The 23,521-nt window shown below is 40.3% G+C and overlaps 1 long non-coding RNA gene across 1 annotated transcript in view; it reads left to right on the plus strand.

Moving 5' to 3' along the window:
- LOC139596462 (uncharacterized) overlaps window positions 1-23,521 on the plus strand; it is a 49,795-nt gene that overhangs the window by 12,223 nt on the left and 14,051 nt on the right. The gene's annotated exons all lie outside the window — the stretch shown is intronic.

The following is a 23,521-nucleotide window of genomic DNA, read 5'->3' on the forward strand; positions in this document are numbered from 1 at the left end:
AAATAGGAAAAGATTTTGATTAGAATGAAATCACCCAAATTGCCCTAAGCTCCTAAAGTAATGCAGGCAGCAGAAGTGCCAGTGAGCTTTCCCTGATTCCCTTCTTGGTGGAGTCCTTCAAGACAGCCCTGGTTTCTCACCATGTCCTGGATGAGTCGCCATAACCCTCCTCACCCTGCTGGGCTTTGCTGGAATAGTTTTGCACTATTTCTGCAGCAATTGTGCTGTTCAGAGGAACTTTCCCCAGCCTGTTTCTCCCCTCCAGGAGTCATCCCCGTGTATTGGACCAGGGAGAAGGAACCAAGAATTAAAGTGCATTTTTTCTTTGTTAGGTGACAGCACAGGGTGCTCTTGTTTTGCTCTCCTCTTTTACTGCAAAACCTTGTGAAATCAGTGCAGGTGCTTCCTTCTCTCACCTGTAATTCCCCAGCAGGCAAAACCAGGGAGAGTGCTTGAGGTGATGTGATCTGCACAGCAGATTAGCAGAGGGTCCTCAGCCCGTGCTGAACAAGGACAGGAAAATTCACTTTGCTGCTTCACTCAGCACCCCCTGCTTGGACTCAGGGGCAGAGCTGCTGCTGCTGGGCCTGAGGCTGCTGCTCTCCTCCAGCCTTGGGGAAGCACAAGAAGCAGCAAAATCATCCATTTCTGCCTTGTCAACAGAACTGATCAAAAGGTTCAGGCAGAGTTCAGTGAGGAGCTGAGGGACCCAAGGGCAAGGAGGGCAGAGCTTGGACTGTGAGTTCTTCATTACTGGTGACAGGAGAAGGAAAAGCTAAAGCTGATTAGAAAAATAACAAGTGCTATAATGTTTTGCTGGGTTTAGGGTGAGATCTTAATTTTAAGAAAAGCTTTGGATCCCAAAGGTTATTTTCTGCTGGCTGCAGGGTTTTGGAAGGACTGGTGCATTCCAGATTCACATTCTGGTGGTGCTCCTAATTATTGTCCTGTTACAGAAGTGGTTTTGTTTTCATGGGAGGTGGTATTAGCCCAGAACTTAAATGACAGCTCAGAGGAAGAAGTGTTTCAGGACATAAAACCATCTCTGTAGCACATCTGCCTTGCTGGGGACTTTCTGAGATGTTTTTTGATTTTAATTTCCAGCAAAACCCAATGTTTTCTTACTCTGATATTTCCCAGAGATCAATGCTGGCTCTCTGGTGTCTAATACGAGATTGTTTTCCCTTCAACTGGTCTTTAGTGGTGCTGCAGCAGAGCAGGAATGGACTGGAGCAGCCTCTTGTTTGGTGCACACACAGGACAAACAGATGCTGTTGTCTTGGGAAGTTCACCCTGGAAATAAATGCAGAAGTCTAAGTCAGACTAATGGGAAAATATTTCCCATTTTCAAGGCAAAACTTGGTCTCTGGTTTCACTGAGAGGCTCTGGAGTGAATCCCCATAATTGTCATTAATTGGCCAATTGCCTGATACAGATAATGGAAGGGCCAAATCCTGTTTTCCTCAATCCCAGGGTTGTTCTCTTTGCTCCAGTCCCCTGTGAAGGAATTTTGAATGTCTTAGAGACAGGATTTCTGAGTTTTTAGATGCTGCAGTTTATTGTTTTTATCTTTTACATAGACAGGAAGGGTGAGTTCAACTCTCATCTTTACTGTACGTTGAGAAGGTTACACAACCTCTAGTTACAAAGACTTTTTAAGGATTTATTGGCTAATAAACCACTGCTAACAAGAATATTTCTGTTTTTTACTTAATTTTTAAATATTTCGTCTCATGGACTCATGCTACAGTGTAAGCATTTTTAGTTAATTATGTTATGACACACAAACTTACAGTACTGCTTACAGTATTCTAAACTTCTTGTTTATTTCTGCAATTACTCTAAACTTTCTTCTCCTTAACGTGTCTCTGCTTTAAACTATAAATCCACTTTCTCGCTTCTAGCACTTAAGTTTGGAAGACCTTTCTAAGTCTCTGAGTTTCTAAAACCTTTTCTATGGTCTTAGATCAAATCCTGTGTTTAATTCTAAACTTTGGCTTACAGTTGTGAGAATTGCCTGCGTTTCAGAGTCAGGCTGGTGTCCTGTAGGTGTGAGCAGAAAATGGGGACACGAGCGAGGCAAGCAGGGTCTGCCAGCACTGCCTGGAGGGGGGAAAGGCCCCTGTGTTTCCAGGGCACCAAAGTTCTGAGAATTCCCTGCATTTTGGATTCTAGCAGCCTGGCTGGTGTCCTGTAAGTGTCAGCATCAGTCACAGCTTCAGCTCTAAATTCACTCCAGGCACTAAAACCCTTTGGCTGCTATTAACACATCTTAAGCTAATGAGTCCCTGGAATTGTAATTCCTTCCAGAAGCTATTTGCAATGGACTTAGCTGGCTAATGGTTATGTGTTTGAACTTCATCCTTTCATAATAAATTCCACTGCTAATTCCTGGCTTTCCTGAAGCTTTGTTCTGCCAGATTCACACCGTGGATCTCTCCTGGGATGCCTTCAGAGCAAGGGCAGGCTGCTGATTTGTAGTCAGGAGCCACACACCTTTATAAAAGATTCAAAATACCTTGTTTTAAAAAGGTTTTAATTTCATTACAATCACAGCTCTAATAAAAAGCTGGGTGCAACACTTACTGTTTGTTCAATAAGTGTTCTGATTTTCTGTGCCAGTCGACAGAACCTGGAGTGAATTTGTTATGAGGGGCGAGCTCCTCTAGTTGGAGATGCAGTCTGGAGCTACAGGCACTCCCATATCCTTTTATTTCCATTAAATTCAAGTTTTTTAATATCAGTTTTACCCAGCTGATGCCAGGCACACAGAATGCTGATTTCCTACTGGCCCTTTTGGGGTGAGCAGCTCATCCTTTGTGGTTGTCCTTTATCTCACCCTGCTGAGGATGAGGGGGATGTGCCACAAGGGCAGCAAATTTTCTTTTCTTTTATATATATATATATATATATATATATATATATATGTTTGGCTATGGCTTCGTTTGTTTAGGCTGACTTAAAGACAAAAATAGACCTTGTCCATCCCTTTGATTTCCCCTAAGGGTTATCTCTTAGTATGAGTGTGGATTCTTCAGTAACACAGACCCACGAGTGACCCACTAAAGATGCAGAAATCATAAGAAAGCCCTAAAAAGTTCCAGTTGGTTTGTGATTAGCATTTTTAAATCGTTGTTTGGTCATTTTTATGCAGAAGCCATAACCACCTCCATTATCTGCCTCACAGTTCATAATTGACAGCAAAGCGATTTTATCAGCATTCCTTGTAACATCTGTTTCAGATAAAGACAAGAGGAAAAAAAATCCAAATTAATTTGTGGATAGGTTTGCTTTGAAAATACATGAGACAATTCCCATGGTTCCATTTTCTTACAGCAGTCCCATGCTGTGCTGCTTATTATTCCTGTATTTCTGATATTCAGAATTCAGGGTTTTTAGGGACAGAAGTGCTTCAGTGCCTGCATCAGTAAGGAATAAGTCCAGCTGAGTGCTTGAAGTTGCAGAGTCTGGAATGCCTGCTCCATGCTGGAGGTAAAATGAAGGCACACATTAAAGGATACTCAGCCTTCTATGAGGTTTTTGGGTTTTTTGTATTTCTAGTTTTTAGGTGTTAATTTCTTGATCATATCTATCTGGGATTATTTCAGATAGTGTTGTTTAATACTGATTAACAATTGACCTTTAATTTTTGTCTATTCATTTGTCTTTTTACCTAGACAAAAATATGATTTCTGACAGTGTCCAGCTCTGACACGCTGCCCAGGAGAGTAAGTTGTGACTTTTTGGCATCATTTCCATTTGTAGCTTCATTTCTGCATCTGATTTTATCCCCTCAAGAGCAAAGCTATTATATTCCATGGGACTATACCAGCAAAAAGAGATGGAAGTGAGTAGAAAATCAGTCCAGGGATTTGGAAACATTTTTATTGCATTGACACATTTTGATTTAATTTTCTTGTTTTAAACCATTTGCTTGTGCAAAATATCATTATTGCAAAACAAATGGAATCATCACATTTATGAATGGAAGAGAACACTGCTGTCAATCTTAATATTCTTCATTGCTTCATCCTTTTTCAGTCTTGTCCCACTGTTGCTAATTTTGTTCTTTTTAAGGAAAAGTTGTTTTTGCTTATCTGTTATTCAAGTTGATTCTGGGCAATTTTAACCCATGTCAGACACCCCACTCTGTCAGAGGAGGAAAGTTGGGCTCCTAAAATGATTTAATCCAGTGAGTTATCCCACAGGATAACTGGGAATGTTTCCAGGGGGATGGGGAAGCAATCAGCACTGATCCATTGGGTCACCCACGGCTGGCACCTCCTCTGGCAGGAGAGACCCCTCTCTCCATGAAAAACCAAAATAAAAGGGGTCAGAAATGTGAGGTCACCTCAAATCCCTGTTAAACCCTCTCCAATTTAGTTCATTTTTCTTTGGAGGCAGCAGAGTTATGGTGACAAGAATAGTTTTACTCATTGCCAGATCTTGGTTTTCCTCAGTTTTTGGAACTTTTCTCCTCTGACGTTTAACGAAGGAAAACACCTCTCCTGCCAAAGACAGTTTAACCTCCCTCTAACAGACAGCCCTGCTGCTGTAAAATATATTATTAATGCTTTAATCAAGCAGCAGTGCTTTGATTAATGTCTTCTCCTGACTCACGAGCAGTGAGGGAGCATCATTAAAACCAGAAGTTGAGTCATGGAAAGAGACATGGCAGGAGAGGAGAGTCAGGGTCTGTCATCAAGGAGCTCATCTCCTCTCTGGTGTCGTGTTTGGAGTCACCTGGCTGGTGTTGTTTGCCTCCTTCCTCCCCCTCATCCCTCCTGCCTGGCTTTGTGCCCCTGGCAAAGCTGAAACCTGAGCCTGGGGCTCCCTTCCTGCAGGGATCCAGCACAGCCCCTCTGCTGTGTTTGTGCTGCCCCCAGACAGGGAAAGGAATTGTGAATCTGACTCCATGTGCTCAGAAGGCTATATTAATTATATTATATTATATTATATTATATTATATTATATTATATTATATTATATTATATTATAATATCACATTACGTTACATCACATTACATCACATCACATTACATTACATTATATTATATTATAGAATGCTATACTAAACTATACTAAAAAATACAGAAAGGATACAGACAGAAGGCTAAAAAGATAATAATGAAAACTTGTGACTCTTTCCAGACACTGATTGGCCCTGATTGGCCAAAGAGTGAAAACAACTCACAGCAGAATCCAATGGAACAATCACCTGTGGGTAAACAGTCTCCAAACACATTCCACATGAGCACAACACAGGAGAAGCAAATGAGATAATTGTTGTTTTCCTTTTTCTCTGAGACTTCTCAGCTTCCCAGGAGAAAAATCCTGGAAGGTGAAGGGATTTTCCAGAGAATGTGAATGTGACGCCCCTGGACCTGCAGGAGAGCAGCACTCAAAAAACAGAGCCCAAAACCACAGCCAAATAAACATCTTGTCAGGAATCAAAGTGTTTTTCCTGCACTGGCAAAGATCATTTTTATACTGAGTGAGGAATTTGATAAACACTCGTATTTATGTCATTTCAAAAGCTTTTTATTTTTATGCAGAGAGTGATATATAAAGAATATTTCCTTGCTGCCATTTATGTATGGATCACTTTTATGCATGTTGGATAAGAAGTTTTCTTTGCCTCTACTATTTAACACTATATAACTTCATTTTCTTAATTCTTGTTGCTTGTATTGGACATCTTTATGAGCATAAATAAATACACTTGTGCATACCTACTCTAGGATATAGATGTGTCACCCATGGTGAATGAGGAATGATTTTGAGAAATATGAGGGGAGAAAACTCATTTCTCTAGTTCCTTTAACAAATTTTGGGGCTCTCACTAGGCAGGAATGGGGAGTTTTCTCTTTAACATTGATTTGCAAACTGCAGAAATCATTTTCTGCATCATCACATTTCAGTGTTAGAATTTCCTTTAAAGGGATGTCCCATGCTCCACGTTATTTTCTGTTTTCAAGACAGTTACTTTGAGAGAATTCATGCCCTTTTATAAAGGAGAGAAATCAGGGGGCAGCAATTTCCCTGGTGGATTATTCACAGCAGAGACGCCAAAGGGTTGCTCTAGATGTGGCTCAGAGCTCACAAGCAGCAAATTTCAGGCTCAGCTCCAAGTTTTGTCCTTTTAATACAAAGTTCCAGGTTCCGTGCAAACTGATGCGAGAGCTGGGCTGGTTTAGAGGTGTTAACAAAAACCCAGTGATTACGGGCAATATCAGCAGCTCCTGCAGTAATTATCTGATGAAAGAGGCAGATTAAGCTCTCAGATGGGCAGGCAGATGCAGAGCTCTGCCGTGTGGGTGACATTGCCAGCTTGGGCTCAGATGAAGCAATTTTGAAACGTGAGCAAGGAGAGTTGTGTAACACAGCTTCTCACCCCTCTGGTTTCCCATAGATCACCTTCCTAGAAAATCCTAAAAAAGGAAATTATTCCTAAAAAAGGAAATTATTTCAGGAATTTCACAGCTTGGGGTAACTTGCTCCTGGTGGGTTCAGATCCCAAGAACTGTATTTTTTTTTTTTTTTCAGCCATTCTGGAGAATAATTTACTCTTGATTGAGTCTTTTCTCTGAGCTCTGAATTCTTGTTGCTGATCCCAGCACAAAGAGTGACCACGCCAATTTTGGGGTGCAATGACCTGCTGCTGTGGTTGCAGCTGTATCAAGGGGAATAAAACCTTGAAGAGCTAAAGGGTTAAAGTCCTTCACATACAAAAGAGAATGGCAGAAAGAAATAAGGAACAAAACCTTTTATTTAAAGGCCTAATACTGGAGCAAAGTCCCTCAAATGTGCCCCATATATTAATTCAGCATCACTCATGTGGCTGGAAATGAAAGGAATGCTCCATTTGTTCTGAATGCTTTGGGTTTGCATTTAAAAGTAAAATTGCCAAGGCTCTACAGGCATGTTATTTGTTGGGATTTTCCTGCCTTTATGTTTGCAGAGTTGGATAAACTTTATCACTTTAGTTTAATAGAAGATCTGGAAGATGTTTGCTCATGTGTTTTCTATATTCAGTATATCAACATCAACATTTTCTCATGGATTTTTCACAGATTTGTGGATAATTCTGGCTCTGTCTGGAAAACATAAATGCCAACTGGTAAAAATCAAGTGTGAGAGGAGATCTGGATGTCTCAGTAAATAAATATCTATGGAGGTGATTTTCAACTCAATTTAGTGCTTCTTAAAACACATTTCATAAAGTGTTTCCTGTTAAAAGGCCAGCCCAAAAAGATTTGAGAACATTTTTTTTTGAGAGAGGGGCATTTCCCTTCTTAAGCAAGTGTTCCCACACCTGAGACCCTGTAAGTTACCTGTGATTTTTTCCTGTCATTCCTTTGCAATAAATTCATCACTGTTTCAGTGGTAATGCTTTGATTAAAGGTGCAATTTCCTAAACACTCACCTGTGTTTGCTGAACACACATTTTTTCTGTTTCACTGTGTTTCTGTTTTCAGTTTGTTAGAACTCTCTCTTTTCTTCCTTTTTTTTTTTTTTTTCCAGGCCAGCATGGTAGAAGAATTTAAATATTTAGTATCATGAATATTTGATTATCTTCAAGATTATATTTGCACCTAAAAAGAGAGAAAAAGGACCATGTACTTCTGTCCATCTCTCAGACTACCTGCAGCCTGGGCCCAGCAGCCACAGACTTGCCGAGCAAAATATTCACATTTTTGAGTTTTTACTGTGGGGTGGTGTTTGTGTAAGAGGCAGGAGTTTTGAAGACAATGTGGCAAAGTTTGTGCTCCATTTGTGAAGGTTTATTTGTATTTTTTATAGTAAAACCAATGGGAAACTCACTGACTTCAGACCCACTGAGATACAGGAGGAGATTTTGTGGTGCTGCTTGGATGGATTTCCTTGGCCAGGGCTCAACCTCACTCTGAATTTGTGATTTGGCTCCAAATATTTGGAAAAGCACCCACTCCCAGCACAGCTGGCAGCAGCCACTTCCCCAGGCTGAAGGAAGGTTTGGGTTTGCTCCTCCTGCTCCATTCCTGGCAGGGACCTCTCTGAGAGCTCTGAGCTCCTCGTGCTCCCCAGGGCTGTGATCCTGCACCTCCAGGACTCCCCATTCTGAAAGAACAGCTGAGGAACTCCAGCTTGCTCCATTGCCTTCTCTAGTCCTCAATGTGTATTAGAAATAGGAATAGAAATAGAAATAGAAATAGAAATAGAAATAGAAATAGAAATAGAAATAGAAATAGAAAATAAATATATAGATACAGATATAGATATAGATACAGATATAGATATAGATATAGATATAGATATAGTATAAATGTAAATTAAATACAAATATAATATAAATATAAAGTTAAATATAACTATAGATATAAGTTAAATATGAATATAGATATCAGTGAAATAGAAATAGAAATGTAAATTTTAAAATAAAAATAAATATAAATAAATATCAGAATCTTTTATAAGCACCTGTTCTGATCTGTGTAAGGGGGTTACAAACCTGATTTCAGCACCTTGTGGCCACCCAGAGCATTCACCCCTCTCACTGTGAGCTTGATCAGTGATGAATTTTCCCACTGTTCTAAAGCTTCCACTAGATTTTTTTGTGTCTATCCATACTAAGTAATGGAATTGTAAATTAGAAAAAGAAAAATAAAAAGCAGGTAGATCAGGCATACATTGTTTGCTTTGGTGGTGTGATCCAAATTAAAAAAAAAAAAGGGTTCCTTTTTTCCCCCTTCTTCTTTAGCTGTCCTTCTAAAATAAACGACATCATGGAGCAGAACTGGAATACCCAGAATTTAATTTCAGCCTGATGTGAGCACCTCAGAGGGACAGAACAAGGGGAATGGGATGAGTTTTGAAATGCCAGCAGCCTGGCTAATAGCCACATCATAAGCTACACACTGGCAAAAAAAAATGCATGTGCTGGGAAGCGTGTGCATGTGCTGTGGTTGTTTTCATGAGGATGGAGCACAGCGTGACTGTGGGGGTTTGTAAACAGCAGAGGCACTGAAAATTATTTGTGGGTTGGAGTAAGTAGGAGAAAAAAATCAAATTGCAAAGCATTTTGGTTCAAACTGTCCCACAGACCTCTGGGTAGCTGAGAGTTTATCACCAAGATTGTTCTGGAAGGGAAGGAGGAGGAATTTAAAGTTTGGCTGTGCAGGAATGAGTTGCTTGAGGAGCACGGGAAGAGTTGAACAAGGCCTCTGTGCCCTGTGGCTGGAGAGGCTCCCCTTGGCAGGACCTCTGCTGCCTCTGAGCAGCCCCAGAGCCTCTTTACACAAAGCAGTAAAAAACAGGATGGGAGTAATTCCCAGAGGCCACACACACCTGCTCCCAAAGCAGGGTTAACCCCTTTTATCCCGTTCCTGACAGGGACTTGTCCAAGTTCTCCCCTTGCTGCCCCATCCCTTCTCTCCTGCCTCAAGGGAAAATTGAGAACATCCCATGCCCACAAATGGATCCATCCCTGTGCTGCCAGTGCTCAGCTCTCCTCAGAAAGAGACTAACAAGAAGTTATCAAGGTTTTTTCCAGTTTTCAAACCCCTTCTGCCATTCCTAGCCTTGTCCAGTGTTTGTGGAGAGCTGCAAGGAGCAGGGCAGAAAATCACACTGTGTAGTTACAGCTGAATAACTGCTTTGAATGTCCAGAATGCCTTCTAAGTGATGTTTTCCAGCTCTTCCACCACCTTTATTACCCTCTGTATGTTTCAAGAGACTCTCTATAACATTCTTTACACCCTTGGGCTACAGGTACCAAATTCAGATGGCAAAGATGGGAACCCATGGTGTTGTGCAGGCTCCTTGTAGATTTGGGCCAAAAAAAAAGAGCCTTATCCTGCTCTGTCAGGGCTAGTGGGAATTTTGGTGTCAGCTGAGGGAATGATCAGCCCCTCCAGGAATTAATAAGAGTTCAGGCACCCCAGAATTCTGCTGAGCCTGTAGAGCAGGGGCTGCCTGGCACCATGTGCTCCTGTGGTTGGCACTGGAGGTAATCATTCCCACAGACAGAATGGCTGGCAGGAAAATGAAAATGATCTTTATCAAATTAACTGAGAATGTGCATTGTGGCTGTATCTGGAAGCACTCTCAGGGCTGCTCTCAGCTCTCACTCTCCCAGCCTCAAAGACATGGCCCTGCACACTGCTGCCAATGTTTTGCATGGGAGGGAACATCAGGCAAAATTCACTCATTTATTTGTCAGTGCCACCTCAGTGGGAGCCCTGCTGCAAAATTTGGGGTCCTCCTGGCTGGAATTGCAGTACAGGAACTTAACTACTGAACTTCTAAAGCTTTCCATTTAAAGTGTCCAATTTTTAGGGTGAATGAGTTAAAACCAGGAGGAGGATTTAGAAATGAGGAGCCAGAGTTTGTGCAAATAACTCGTGTGGACATCATTGAGCATCAAGGTGAATTTTAATTCTGTTAGATTGTTAAAGAAAAATAGTTTAACATGCCAGAGAGGAATGTTTAGAATGTGTAAATTATCCAAAAGTGTGTGCTTCAAGTAATGGAGAGAATGAAGAACTCTGCTGGAAACAGAGACGTTTTTATTTAATTAGGAATAAACCAGTGGAGCCACAATTTCAGGTTCTCTTTCTGCAGAAATGTTGAAAGGTTTTGTGAAAAACTTGCTATGGGTCAAAGGTGCTAAATCACAAAGCTAAGGAAGGCTGAATTTATTTTTCTGTTATTTTTACTTCAATGAAATAATGATTAATTTTAATATGAAAATTAAGAGAAAATGTGGCTGTATTTAATGAGAGGAACCAAGGCACTAAAACCTTGACAACTGATTGCCTATCTAGATATTTTTTCCTTTATATGTAAATCTATCTGCAACTTTTCATCTACACATTTAGATGCAAGAAGTTCATAATATCTCTTTATGTATTTATTATCATTCATTTCTACTTGTATAATCCCACTTCTTTGTATAGAATTGCTGCAATAATTGGTTATTTTCTCACAGAGCAGAATGTGTCCACTGATAGCTGGTGCTGATAGAAGTGTCCTTCAATACTAAATTAAAAATATGTGATTCTATCATCATCTGTCTGGACCAGGGACCTTCATCCTCCTGCTGTCTGCAGCACCACGACAGCTTCCACCTCTTTCCACAACTTCATCTCCAATTCAGGGATCAGCAGCAGCACACATGGCAACCAGAAATAGCCTGGCTTCCAGCAAAATGTCACTCACCCCAGAAAGTTAATAAAAAAGTCCAATACCTGCTTTTTTTGCTGCCCTGCAGTTGGCATCTCGCACGTCAGGAGGATGCAGGTCCAAGGCTGTGGGAATGGCCATCTGTTCTGCCTGCACACTGCTGATGCTTGGCTCTGCTCAACTGCTCACATGCTCTCCTTTTTTAGAGACATCTGGAACTGGTGGCCAGCTATTAAAAAAAATAATAATAGAATAAAATAAAATACGGCAGCACAGAAAAAATGAAATTGGGCTGAGTGCCGTCGCCATGGGATCATGAGAAATTCCAGCATCTTGGTGGAGTCATGGGATGGTTTGGGTTGGAAGGGAATTTCAAAGCTCATTCAGTCCCACCCCTGCCATGGCAGGGACACCTTTCACCATCCCAGGTGGCTCCAAGCCCTCTCCAGCCTGGCCTTGGACACTGCCAGGGATCCAGGGACAGCCACAGCTGCTCTGGGCACCTCCCCACCCTCACAGGGAGAATTTTTTCCTGATATCTCATCTAAATCTACTCAGAAAAGTGTAATAAAAGCCAGAGGGGATGACATCATGAGTAGGTTTTACTGGTTTGTTTTCCTAATGACACCACAAAGCACATGGGGAAGTAGAAGAAGACAATCTAGGGTGCAGGAAGGTGAAAAAATCCAAGTGGATGAGCTCAGTTATATACAGACTAATGGGGCACATTGTCTAAGCCCCTTAGAATGAAAGTACTGTAATTATATTTTAGCATTGCAGTGTTAATTGGTGCAGGGGAATCCCAAAGGTGCACAAGCCACTCCTGGATTCCATGGGGGTTTTTACAGCCAGGAGCACTTTGGAGCACACCAGGAGCCAAAGGAACATTCCCTGTGCTGTGTGATGGGATAATTCAGCTGCCAGCCCTGGGATCAGCTGGAACACACATGGCTGATGGAAAATATGGAAATATCCACCCAGAGTGAGGAGGAGGAGCTGTTCCCTGGTGAGGAGAGCAGGGCCAGGCAGCTGCTGAGGGCTCACCTGGAGCACCTCCAGAGCCAGGGAGCTGATGCTTCACCTGCAGGGCCCTTGGACAAGGGGCTCTGGGTGCAAGTGCAGAGTCAGGAGAGGAGTGGGGAGAGCAGGGCATGGCTCATAACTCTGCATTAATTGCAGCCTCAACAAACACAGCGTGGAGCCACACAGACAGTGAGGAACCAGCTCAGCCCCCAGGGATGGCAGCATCTGCCATGGGCAGCTTCTCCCTCCAGGCTGGGTCCCCTCACCTTTGTGTCCCCCAAGGCATTGTCCCTAAAAATAAAATATAATATATAATATTATCTCAAATAATATTTTTTTTTCCACTACATTCACAATTTGTCACTAGATTCAAATTTTCCCTGGGGGAAAATAAACCCCCAGCTTTTACTCATAGCCCAAACCTTATATAACTCTTCAGGATATGATTCTGTTTGGAAGGTAAAATGAACATTCTAACAATATAATAATTTTTTTTTTTCAGTACTGAAACCATCAGAAGATTTTTTGCAACTCTTTCTTTAGTGCCTGAAACGACCAAAGTTTTCTAGAACTGCTTTTCTCTCTACTGCAGAATTTGTGTCAGAATCTTTGTGACACTGCTTGTGTCAGAGCAGGGGGTTTTGATGGAGAAGTTTGGAGATCAATTCATTTAAAATTCAGCCTTGCTGCGAGGTTTCCTCCCAGCAGCTCTTGTTTAGGAACACAGTTTTTCCTGTACTTAAATTTGAGTCAAACACACCAACAGGATTTCATATGGATGGAGCAGGTGCTTAACAACACTATTGCCAACACCTGCAGCTAAATCACAACTTAATCTTTGCAAATTTTGTTTAGAAAAAAAATCAAATATGTTATCCCACTTGTACCTCCTGCTTGGCCTTGAAAGGTATGTTTAGATTAGATTTTTAATCTTTTCACAGCAATGATGAAGTCTTAATGTTGAATTCATTGTTTATTATTCTTTTTTATTTCCTATGGGTTAGAACTCTTGGAGCCACCAACTTGCTGGGACTGCAATTAAAATGAAGAGGGGAAAGCACCAAAGAGTGGGAAATGAAATTGAAAATATTGGCTACCTGGCTTAAATTGTGTATTATGCTGTGAAACCTAAAAGTAAATATTTTGTACAAGGAAAATGCTGCTCACAGCCTGGGCAGGTGTTTTGCACCTGTGGACCTGCCAAGTTCTGGCTTTTTCCTTTATTTAGCAGAATGTTTGCAGGTGAAATATTTTCACACAAATCTTCCTCTGGTGCAAAGGTCTTGAACACCTGGACAGTGAAGCTGGGAGCTCTCAAAAACGGGGATTTTATGTGTCAGAATTGATATTTCTTCACCTGCTTCGCTGTGCAAACTTTTACACAGGAACTTGTAAATTCCAGAGACACAAATTCACCTCTAAGGGGGGGAAACGTTGCTTGTGGGGGCTGCTAAAACCATCATGTCAGAAATGTATGTCCAATCTTTTCTCTGATTTACCATCATTTGATTGCTTCAGGATTAAATATGAAGAGGTGTGAAGTAATACAGGCTCTCTGTATCTGCTGCAGGACATGATTCCTAACAGAGCAAATTGGAATTAAATTGAATTAAACTCATCACTTTACTCGAGGGTGTGTTTGTTCACATATATATTAACTATATTTATTAATATATATATAATATATAATGTTATATCAATATATAAGCATCATGTAACTGTATAATAATCAGTTGTGCAATATTTAATAATAATATTATATATTATATACTTTATATAATTATATAAAATATATAATATTATATAATTATATAATATATTTTATATACTATATATTATTATATATAAAATAATATCTTAAATAATATATAATAAATAAATGGAATGTTATAGTAGAATTGTTAGAATATAATATATTCTCTAATATAAAAGAATAATTTATATAATAATATGTTTACATATACATTAAATATTCATATGTATTTATATATGAATATAAATATATATAATATATAAATACAAGTATAAATATAAATATTTCCATGAATATAAATATATATATGTATTTAATTTTGAAGTGGATTTTCTACCTTTATTGTAGCAAAGCAATTAAATACAAAGTTTATTGCTCATTTTATGGGGTTTTTTTGGGGTTTTTGCTGCTGCTCCACAGGTTTGGAACCAGCCCCTCACTCAGTCACACACTTTGCTGCATCCAGGTTCCTTTGGAGACTGAATCCTCAGTGAGCAGCACACAGATGGCAGCTTGTGCCAGCATTGCTGGGTTCATTACTCCCTGTTTCAGATGGCTATTTAATTTGTTATCACTTCTGGCTGGAAAACTGGCTGTTCATGTAATCAAATGCCTGCTTTCTGTCAGGCCCCAGGCATTTATTTTCATTACTGGGGGTTGCCTCAAAATAAAAATAAAAAAATAAATTAAAAAAAAACAATCTGGAGGCTGGGTGTTGGAGCAAAGCTCTTTGGATAGCTGGGTGTCCATCTGGTGTGTGAGTTTGGAATAAACAGAGAGAGCCTGGAGGATCTTCAGGAGGTGTGGGAGCAGGATGCTTAACAAGAGCCCCAGGGAATGGTGCCTGCCTGAGGAGCACAGGTTTAACACAGTTTGGGAGACCTTAAAGGAGTGGAGAGCCCAGGAGGCATGAAAATAAAGTGGGAATTTTAGCAGTGTTTCCAATTCCATTCCCAGCTCTTTAAATTACAGAGTCTCAGGTTTTCTGTGCTTGAAATAGCTCCTGAGGTGTCAGAAAGTCTCTTTTTTCCCAGCCCCATGACCAAAGAAGTCAAGATTCCTCATCTCTGGTTTTCAAGGTTGTTTATTTTCTTTTATCTATGACATTTTTTCTCTGATCTGCTGAGATCTGTCCAGCAGGTCGGGTTGTGGCACAGTCCCTGCCCTTGGGGTGGTGTTGGCTTTTTATACTAAAAACCACCTGTACAATAATTTTCCAATGCCTATCCCCTATGTTAGGCAGTCTGGCTCTACTCTAAACCAATCCAGAAGTGCCACCATCACAGCAGAAGATGGAGGAGAAGGAGAAGGAGAAGGAGAAGGAGAAGGAGAAGAAGAAGAAGAAGAAGAAGAAGAAGAAGAAGAAGAAGAAGAAGAAGAAGAAGAAGAAGAAGAAGAAGAAGAAGAAGAGGAAGAAGAAGAAGAAGGACAGGACGTGCCCAGATTCCTCCATCTTGCCTCTTGAACCCCCATTCTAAATCCCCAAAATTCTACTTTTTCATCCTGTGACAAATTAATTATGATTCTACTCAAACTCTTGTGGCTTGTAACTCCTCACACAAAGCTGGGAATTGTTTCCATGGGCTAGAATCAAAGGCACAGGTGTTTGTGACTCAGTGCCAAGGTCCCTGAGCCCCCTGCCAGAGGAATGTCCTGGGTTCCCACAACAGAGCATCTCTGCTACCTCAAGAACCTTTCTGCAGCCCTTGTGCCAGCTCTGCATTTCCTCACTCTCTGACCACAAAGATGAAGGATTAGAGCAGAGCTGGGCAAGCCAAGCCCTGCTGGCACCGGGCTCAGGCCATTCTGGGCCACAGTTCACTCATTATTGCTATTTGTTGACATGTTCTCTGTAATTTAAGGAGCTGTTTTCTGCTTTCCCTGGCACTAAAGTCCGATGGGTGTCTGGGATTTTCTGCCCTGCACTTGATTATTTCTTCTGTCTCCACAGTAAGAGCCCAATCTGTCACTGGATTATGTACATTGACTTAGCAGTGAGATTTTAAGGCTGAAATGAGTGTAGGAGAATTAGCTGCTGAAATCCTGTGAGAGTGAAATATTGGGAGAGGAGGACTGAATAGAAATAATATTCTGCACAACCCAGCCAATATATGGAAGCCAAAGAGAAAAGGCAAGCAAACAATTCCTTTCTATTTCCATCGTGCAAATTTTAATTTTTAATTCAGTAACAGGAGGGCTTTAAAAAGCCATTAACCAAAGATTTCCTCTTGGTTGATTTTATTTTCTTACAACAGAATGCCCCTGATTCCTTAAAATAAAATAAGGTAGCAGCATTTTCTTTAATTAAACCATATGAAATATTCAATATTTTTAAGGTTTCTGGGCAGAAAGGTGTGTGTTTCAGTAACCAGATATCAGCCAGCTCCTGGCCTGGTAACACCACACCATGGTCCAGGAGTTCTCTCTGGCTCCTGCTCAATAGCCCAATTAAATTTGGACACTCTAATCCAAGTAACTGAGTCCACAAACCCACTGATTCCTAAAGAAATAGTCGCCCTGAGCAATTCTTACCTGAAATTAATCAGATTTTGCCTTTAATAAATGACAAATTTTTAAAGGAATTTTAACATTCTATCAAAATAAGAAAATTGGTGGGTTTTTAGAAAGTGATCATTTTTTTATGTCAATATTCCAGGTATCTCCATCTCAAAAATGAGATGCCTCACATGGGAGCTAAACGTTTTTGGCCGCACAGAACCGATGACAAGAAATCTGAATTTCTCTTCCTCGAAGAGTTTCAAAGTGTTGATGGATTGTCCTCATGCACAACATGAAACTCTTCCAAAATCTTACAGCTCTTCAGGGAACAGGAAAAATCTTCCCACTCACTTCTTGTGGCAAGGGAGGTATTTCATAGTGAACTTTAAAAACATTGACAGATTTCTCCCTGCAGCCAAAGGAAGGCAGTGAGAGTTTATGTGTTTCAAAGAAAATTGAGATGCTGGCAGACAACATCACTGTCTGTGTGTGTGTGTCTTTCAAAATGCAGTTGTCACCCAATGCAGTTGTAGTATGAATCATATCCTGAAGAGTTACATAAGGCTTGGGCTATGAGTAAAACTGGGGGTTTATTTTCCCCAAGGGAAAATTTGAATCCAGTGAAAAATTTTTAATCTAGTGAAAAAAAAAAAATTAAAATTAAATATTATTTGAGATAATATATTATATATTATGTATTATATAATATATCGTATATAATATATAGCATATATATAATATATATACTATATTATGTTATATATAGTATATTATATAATATATATACTAAATTATATATTATATTTATTTTATATTATATCTATTTTATGTATTTTCTATATTATATCTATAAAATATATAATATAATATAATATAATATATAATATATTATATTATATAGCATATATAATATATATTATAATATATACAGTATATATTATATTATACATTAGACTATTTATAATAGATAAATTATTATATATTATATTTTTATATATTATATAACTATTATATATTATATCTATTTATAATAGATATAATATTATAATATATAAATGTATATTATACATTTACATATTATAATATTATATCTATTATAAATATATGTTATCTATTACAAATTTATATTATATTATATTATATTATATTATTTATTATATTTATTATATTTATTATATTTATTATATTATTTTTTTTAATTGTAACAATAACTGAAAAGCTGGAAGCCCCAGAATTAGGAGCCTATTTATCCAAATTCAGTATATTGTACTTATAAATGGATAAATATCAGTGTACAGAGGGTCAGTGCAGAGAACAGCTTTTGTGGCCTGAATTTAGCAACCACTCCACTCTGATGATAAATAAGAAAGGTCCCCTTGGTTATGTAAAAAGAAGAGGGAAGCATCTCAGTGAATAATCCCCAGGGATTACAGGGTCCCAGTAAGAGTCCAGTATTAGCCACAGCCAATGGCTGCACATCTGGAACTGGGAGCCCAGAGGCAGCTGGGGGGTGGCACTCATTAAAAATAGATCTGCTGGGGAGCTAAGATGATTATTGGTGCTGATTTGCAGGATTAGACATGGGCAGCAGTCTGTCAGGCTATTTCTTCACTTGAGCACACGAAGACTCCTCCAGGGCTGGTGCAAACAGGGGTTCCTGGCTGGGGAAGGGAGAATTTGGGAGGGGAGAAGGAGGACACCTGCCCTCCGTGAGCACATGCCCAGGCCTGCAGAGATTTGTGTGGCTGCAGGTCTGGAGATGGGGATGATGAACAGGATCTCCCTGCCTGCTGCTCTGAAGCCTTTGCAGCTGGATTTACATCCAGTGTGTGGAAATTGCAGGGGAGCAGGTGCTGCAAGAAGGTAGAAAAATCATAGGGAAAAGCTTCATAAAATTAGGCCTGCTCTCCTAGAATCAGTGCTGGCCTTGTCAAGCTGGCACTGTGAAAGCAATCCTGGTGTTTAGCCCCAAAATTGCCTCTTTTTCCTGTCCCTGAACAGAAATCTACTCTTCCCCCCCCCCCCCCCCCCCCCCACAATATTTGCTAAGTGTTTTCTTACAGAACAGAACAATCCTGAAAATAAGAATAAAGAGGAATTAGTAACAAAAAAGCAAGGGTTTCCCAGTCAGATTTTTGCATACTGTTATTTCTGTGGGGACTACAGTTGGTTAACATTACAATCTATTCCTGGCTAAGAAACAACTTACAGCTGTATAAAACTGGTTTTACACCTTAGATAGAAAAATTAAATCTCTCACAAACAACTTTCCCTGCAGGTACACACTGAGAGTTTGAGTGACCAATCAATCCAGAATAACAATTTGTTACTGACCAATAAAGTCATTGGCAAGAAAGCTCCTGACCATTTGGAATCACACATGAAGTCTTTAAAACTGTATAACAAAGAGTTTTGTGAATAAAGAAGGGATTTCTCCATCATGAATAAAATGGAGTCTGTGTGATTTATTCCCAAAAGCAGGGAGTTACAGGTTCATTTCTTTGAAGGAAATTCTGGATACGTGGGATGGACTGAGAGTGGTGGATGCAATTCAGAGTTTTATTTTAGAATAAAGAAGTCAGAGGACTGTAGTCCCCACAGAAATAACAGTGTGCAAAAATCTGACTGGGAAACCCTTGCTTTCCTTGTTACTAATTCCTCTTTATTCCTATTTTCAGGATTGTTCTGTTTTGCAGGTAAACACTTAGCAAATATCGTGGGGGAAGAATAGATTTCTGTTCAGGGACAGGAAAAATATGCACTTTTTGAGGCAAAACAAGCAGTTTGGCTAACCAGAGGTATATGATCCTGACAACCCATTTCCCTTCATTTGCTGAGACAATGATAGAACAAACAATTTAAAATAATAAGCACATTCAGAAACATTACAACCTGTGCTATCTGCCAAGGGGGGAAAGCCTCATCCATCAAAGAAGTGATTACAGGTAGTTTGCCCAGATCCTGCTAATTCCAATGTGTACCACAATTTCCCCCTAACTCCTGGTTTATGTGTTTGTTGATAGTGAATGAATATTCTGTTGAACCATCTGAGCACTGGCCTTTCAGCTGGCCATTAAGTTAACTGCTGAGAAATTAGAGCTGGACCTCAGAAATGCAGATTCACGGAGGTTAGTTGGTAATTCTTTAATCAACTGCTCCTGCTGAATTGCTGCACGAATTTTGTTTTACCTGGGGCTGTGTCATCCATAGTTACTGTTTAAATTAACCTGTCAGGTCAAGTAAATGTACTTTTCTAATTAGATTCTTAATGTTTCCATCTGTGGCTTGGACAAAATATTTCAAGATCCTTTCCCACCTTGGTTCAGAAACTCTCTCCTGAGAGGGGAATTGCTGGAAAAAGCCAAGCCATCCCCAGCAGCCAATTCCCCCATGCAGATGTGGGTGGATTCAGTGGGGATTCACATCTGGGAGCAGAGATAATAAAAGAGAAGCCCATAAACCCAGTTTATGGCAGCAGCCAGAGTATGCTTTGGAGACAATCTCACTCGGTGCTTCCCCTGTAAATAATCACAAGATTCAATGGATCTGTGGGAATTAAGTTCTTAGGAGGCGGTGATGTCATGTCCACAGATTCAGGGCACTATTCACTTGCTTTTGGGAAACATTTGATAGTTACATAATATTCCTCAATCCATGTTCTGGATCAGCTTTGTTCCATCAGGCTTTTCCCATTACTTTAATAACTTCTGGCCCCAGCCTCACAAGTTTGTTTGTTTGTTGGGGTTTTTTTGGGTTTTTTTTTTGGTTTATGTTTTTTTTTAATGTGCCACCATATTTAAAAATAAAAAGAAAAAAAGGCTAAAAAAAAAGAGAAAAAAAAGCAAAGAAAAAAAGCCAGGGAGTCCAGCAACTTCTAATTCATGGTTGTTGCTCACATGGATATAAATAATAGGGGTTGTTTAACTCAGGGCAGCTTATTTCTTATCTGAGGAAATATTAATGCCCTCCCTGTTATCTAATTCAGCATAATGTAAGGGGATTTAGTGGAGATTAAGAGAGAAAGTGGGAGAAGGATTTATATTCTTTAGGGCCATGCTGGTGCTCCCAGGAGTTTTGGCATCACTTCCATTAGAAGAGGTGATTGCTCTCTGAGGAGTTAAAATAATTGGAAGGAGACGCGAGGAATGAAAAGTCCCGAGGAGAAAAAGAAGCAATTGCTCAAGTTGCAGACTCCCTGCCCTGCTGCTGGAGGGAAACATCTTTGTTCTCAGACCTGGAGGAAAGGCCAGCACCCCAGCAGCAGTTAATTTTTAACAGCTCTGCTCCTCTGCAGAGATTCACTCCCTCGGGGCGCTCCAGCCTGGCCAGACAGTGAAAGAGCACAGTTCTATAATTTAATGTTATCAAATCTCTCCAGTTGTGTATGCAGCTCCTCAGGGAGAGGCTGGAACACCTCCAGGTGATGGATCCAGCACTCCCCCAGTCAAGGCGTTGAGCTTTGCAGATATCTATTGGTTTTATACAGGAATAAAACCAATTTTATGGTTTGTGTAGAGGTGGGGAGCTATATCAGAATTCTGCTTCTGTTTGCTTTGAATGCTGTGATGTGATTGAATCCCCAAATTTACCATTTAGGGAATGCTCTGTGGCAGAGTGCCTCTTTGTAGTGCCAGCATGAAATACTTGAATGACATTTGCTCCTCAGCCTTGGAGCCCAAAGCATCACCTTCTTTCCTGAAGGTCACATATTGCCACAAGCATTTTGGACAAGAGAGGTGAATCTATTCATTGCAGACTTACTCTTGATAGGTACTTCCTAAGCAGGGAAAGACTCAGGCAAAGTCAACCACTTTTTTGAGGTTTTATGAGATTCCAGCTGATGCCAACAACAGATTCAAGTAAATTTTGTGGGAGCCTGGTTGTGCTAAGCATCCAACAGGGACAGAAGTTTTCAGCATCTCAGCTCATGTGTAAAATGCAAGGTTGACTTTTTCCCTGTGGAGGTGACATTGGTAGATATGCACAATTATACCTCGATGAGGATGAAAATGGGATCCCTCCAGGGCAGTGTGAAGGCACCAGACTATTTATGACATCTGATCTTCCAGTTCTGCTGAATGTAATTGCTCCTTTTGGTGCTAACTGAGCAAAGGCAGGTCAGAAACTCAATACTTCCAGGCTGTGCAGTGAAACAAACACCACCTTTCCACACAAAGGAGGCTTGAAGGGCAGGAACAAGATTAAAATGTGGATTTGAACTAAGGAAAGTTGCATGGACATCTGCTGTTTGAAGCAGGTTGGAGGTAATTCCATCCAGATCATTGGGTTTTACAGCCTGCTCGTTTTTATTGCTCCTTATTCCAAGCAAAAGGAGTAATCCTCTGGGAAGGGGAAGAGAAAAAAATCCTGGCTATAATAATACAGCTGTAACCATGCTGTCCAGCCATTTGCATCCAAAAATGGAAAGTCTTTGTGAAAGTGAAGGTTGTAGCCATTCTCTGGGCAGCTTAATCCAGCCAGTGATCCCATAATCCAAGTTCCATTTACTGGCTTCCCCTCCTAGCTGGTTTGGAGTCAGCATGATTTCTTCCAAATGCTAATGAAAACCAGGGAGCACTTACTCAGGGAAGCAAATGGAAATAAAATCCATATTTGCAGCCATTATGACAGCTCGGGTCTGACTTTGGCTTTATGTCACAGCATTTTGTGGAGCTCAGCTTCCAGCCTTTGTTCTTTTCTGACCTGGAATATTGGAGGAGTTTGAGATGGCCAAGAAAATTTTTGTTTAGGAAATCAAATAGCTTCCTATGGAATTCTTGAATATGGACAAACTTCTTCTGTTTGTTTGGGGTTTTTTTCCAAGAATTATGAAAATTACATTCCAGATTTCTGAACTTCTTCTGTTCATCACCCCACGTGTGCAACCTTATTGTTTGAGCTTCTCTCATGAGCAATTTTCACTTTTTTCCTAGTTTCCTCTTGGTTTCTTTTCCACCTGTTCTGGGGTGATTTATGGTTAATTCGCAACTTTCTCTGAAATAATCAGAAATAGCTAATAACGAAATAGAATAATTAAAATGAAATAATTAATCAGGATTCCCTGAAATGTGAAATGGGACCCCTAAATGAGGCCCTCATGTCAGCAGCTTTCCTCGCCACCACCTCACTTCAGTCCTTCCTCACTCCATTACGTGTGGAGACGCTGAGTTTAATTGTGTTATTCCTGGCAAAGAAGGAGAAAAAAAGCAGAGGAAAACTAGTTCTAACAATCCTATTTGTGAATTATAACTGTACACTCTAATCTAATCATGTTTCTCTTTCCCCAGATGTGGAGAATTTCAAGAGTGCCTCATTACCGACCACTAATTAAATGTGCTGTGAAAGAAATGTGGGGTGAAATCCTGCCAGCTTGGAGCTGCTGGCAAAGCTCCCACTGACTTCAGTGGCACTCAAGTGTTGCTTTTTGGGTTCTGGTCTAATCAGAAGATGATCATTGTAATTATATATTATCTGCTAACATCTGGGATCTCCAATTAAATCTCCAGCCTCATGGCACTGGGCAAGTAAAGAGGTTTATTTGAGTTTTAGGTCATTCATCATGGGTAAAATCCTGACAAGTGCCTGCCTAGAACCACAGGATTTATTTTTTTCTTCCTGGGGGCCCACAGCCCCCTTTGAAGCCAGAGTCTTTCCAGAGTGTGTGTTTGGGTCTGGAAGGATTATCAGCCCCAAACAAGGAGGACTCAGGGGTTGGTGTAGGGGCCAGGCATCCTGGGGAAGGCTGGCTGGAGTTCCATGTGAGATGTGGCAGCAGTGCAGGAGGCACCAGAACAACACCCAGAACACAGAGAGGAGGGTGTGGGGTCTGCCCTGAGGGGGCTGAGCTGCCCCAGGGTCTGCTGTGAGCCACAGATGTGAAAATTCAGAGTATCAGGGTCCTCAGATCAGTGATATTTACAGCTGGGGCCTGCCTTGATGGTGACTTTCCTAATTCCTCCCTAAAACTCATTTAAATTCCTCACTGGTTTGTTTTTCCCTTCCCCATGGCACTCCTTGATCTATGTAGTTCAATTAAAAGGCAGCATGAGGGCAGTGTCTACAAGAATTTGTTTATTTCCACAT

The sequence above is a fragment of the Agelaius tricolor genome, unplaced genomic scaffold (genome assembly GCF_023055355.1).
Source record: "Agelaius tricolor isolate 1412-34295 unplaced genomic scaffold, bAgeTri1.0.p SCAF_15, whole genome shotgun sequence".
Classification (NCBI taxonomy): domain Eukaryota; kingdom Metazoa; phylum Chordata; class Aves; order Passeriformes; family Icteridae; genus Agelaius; species Agelaius tricolor.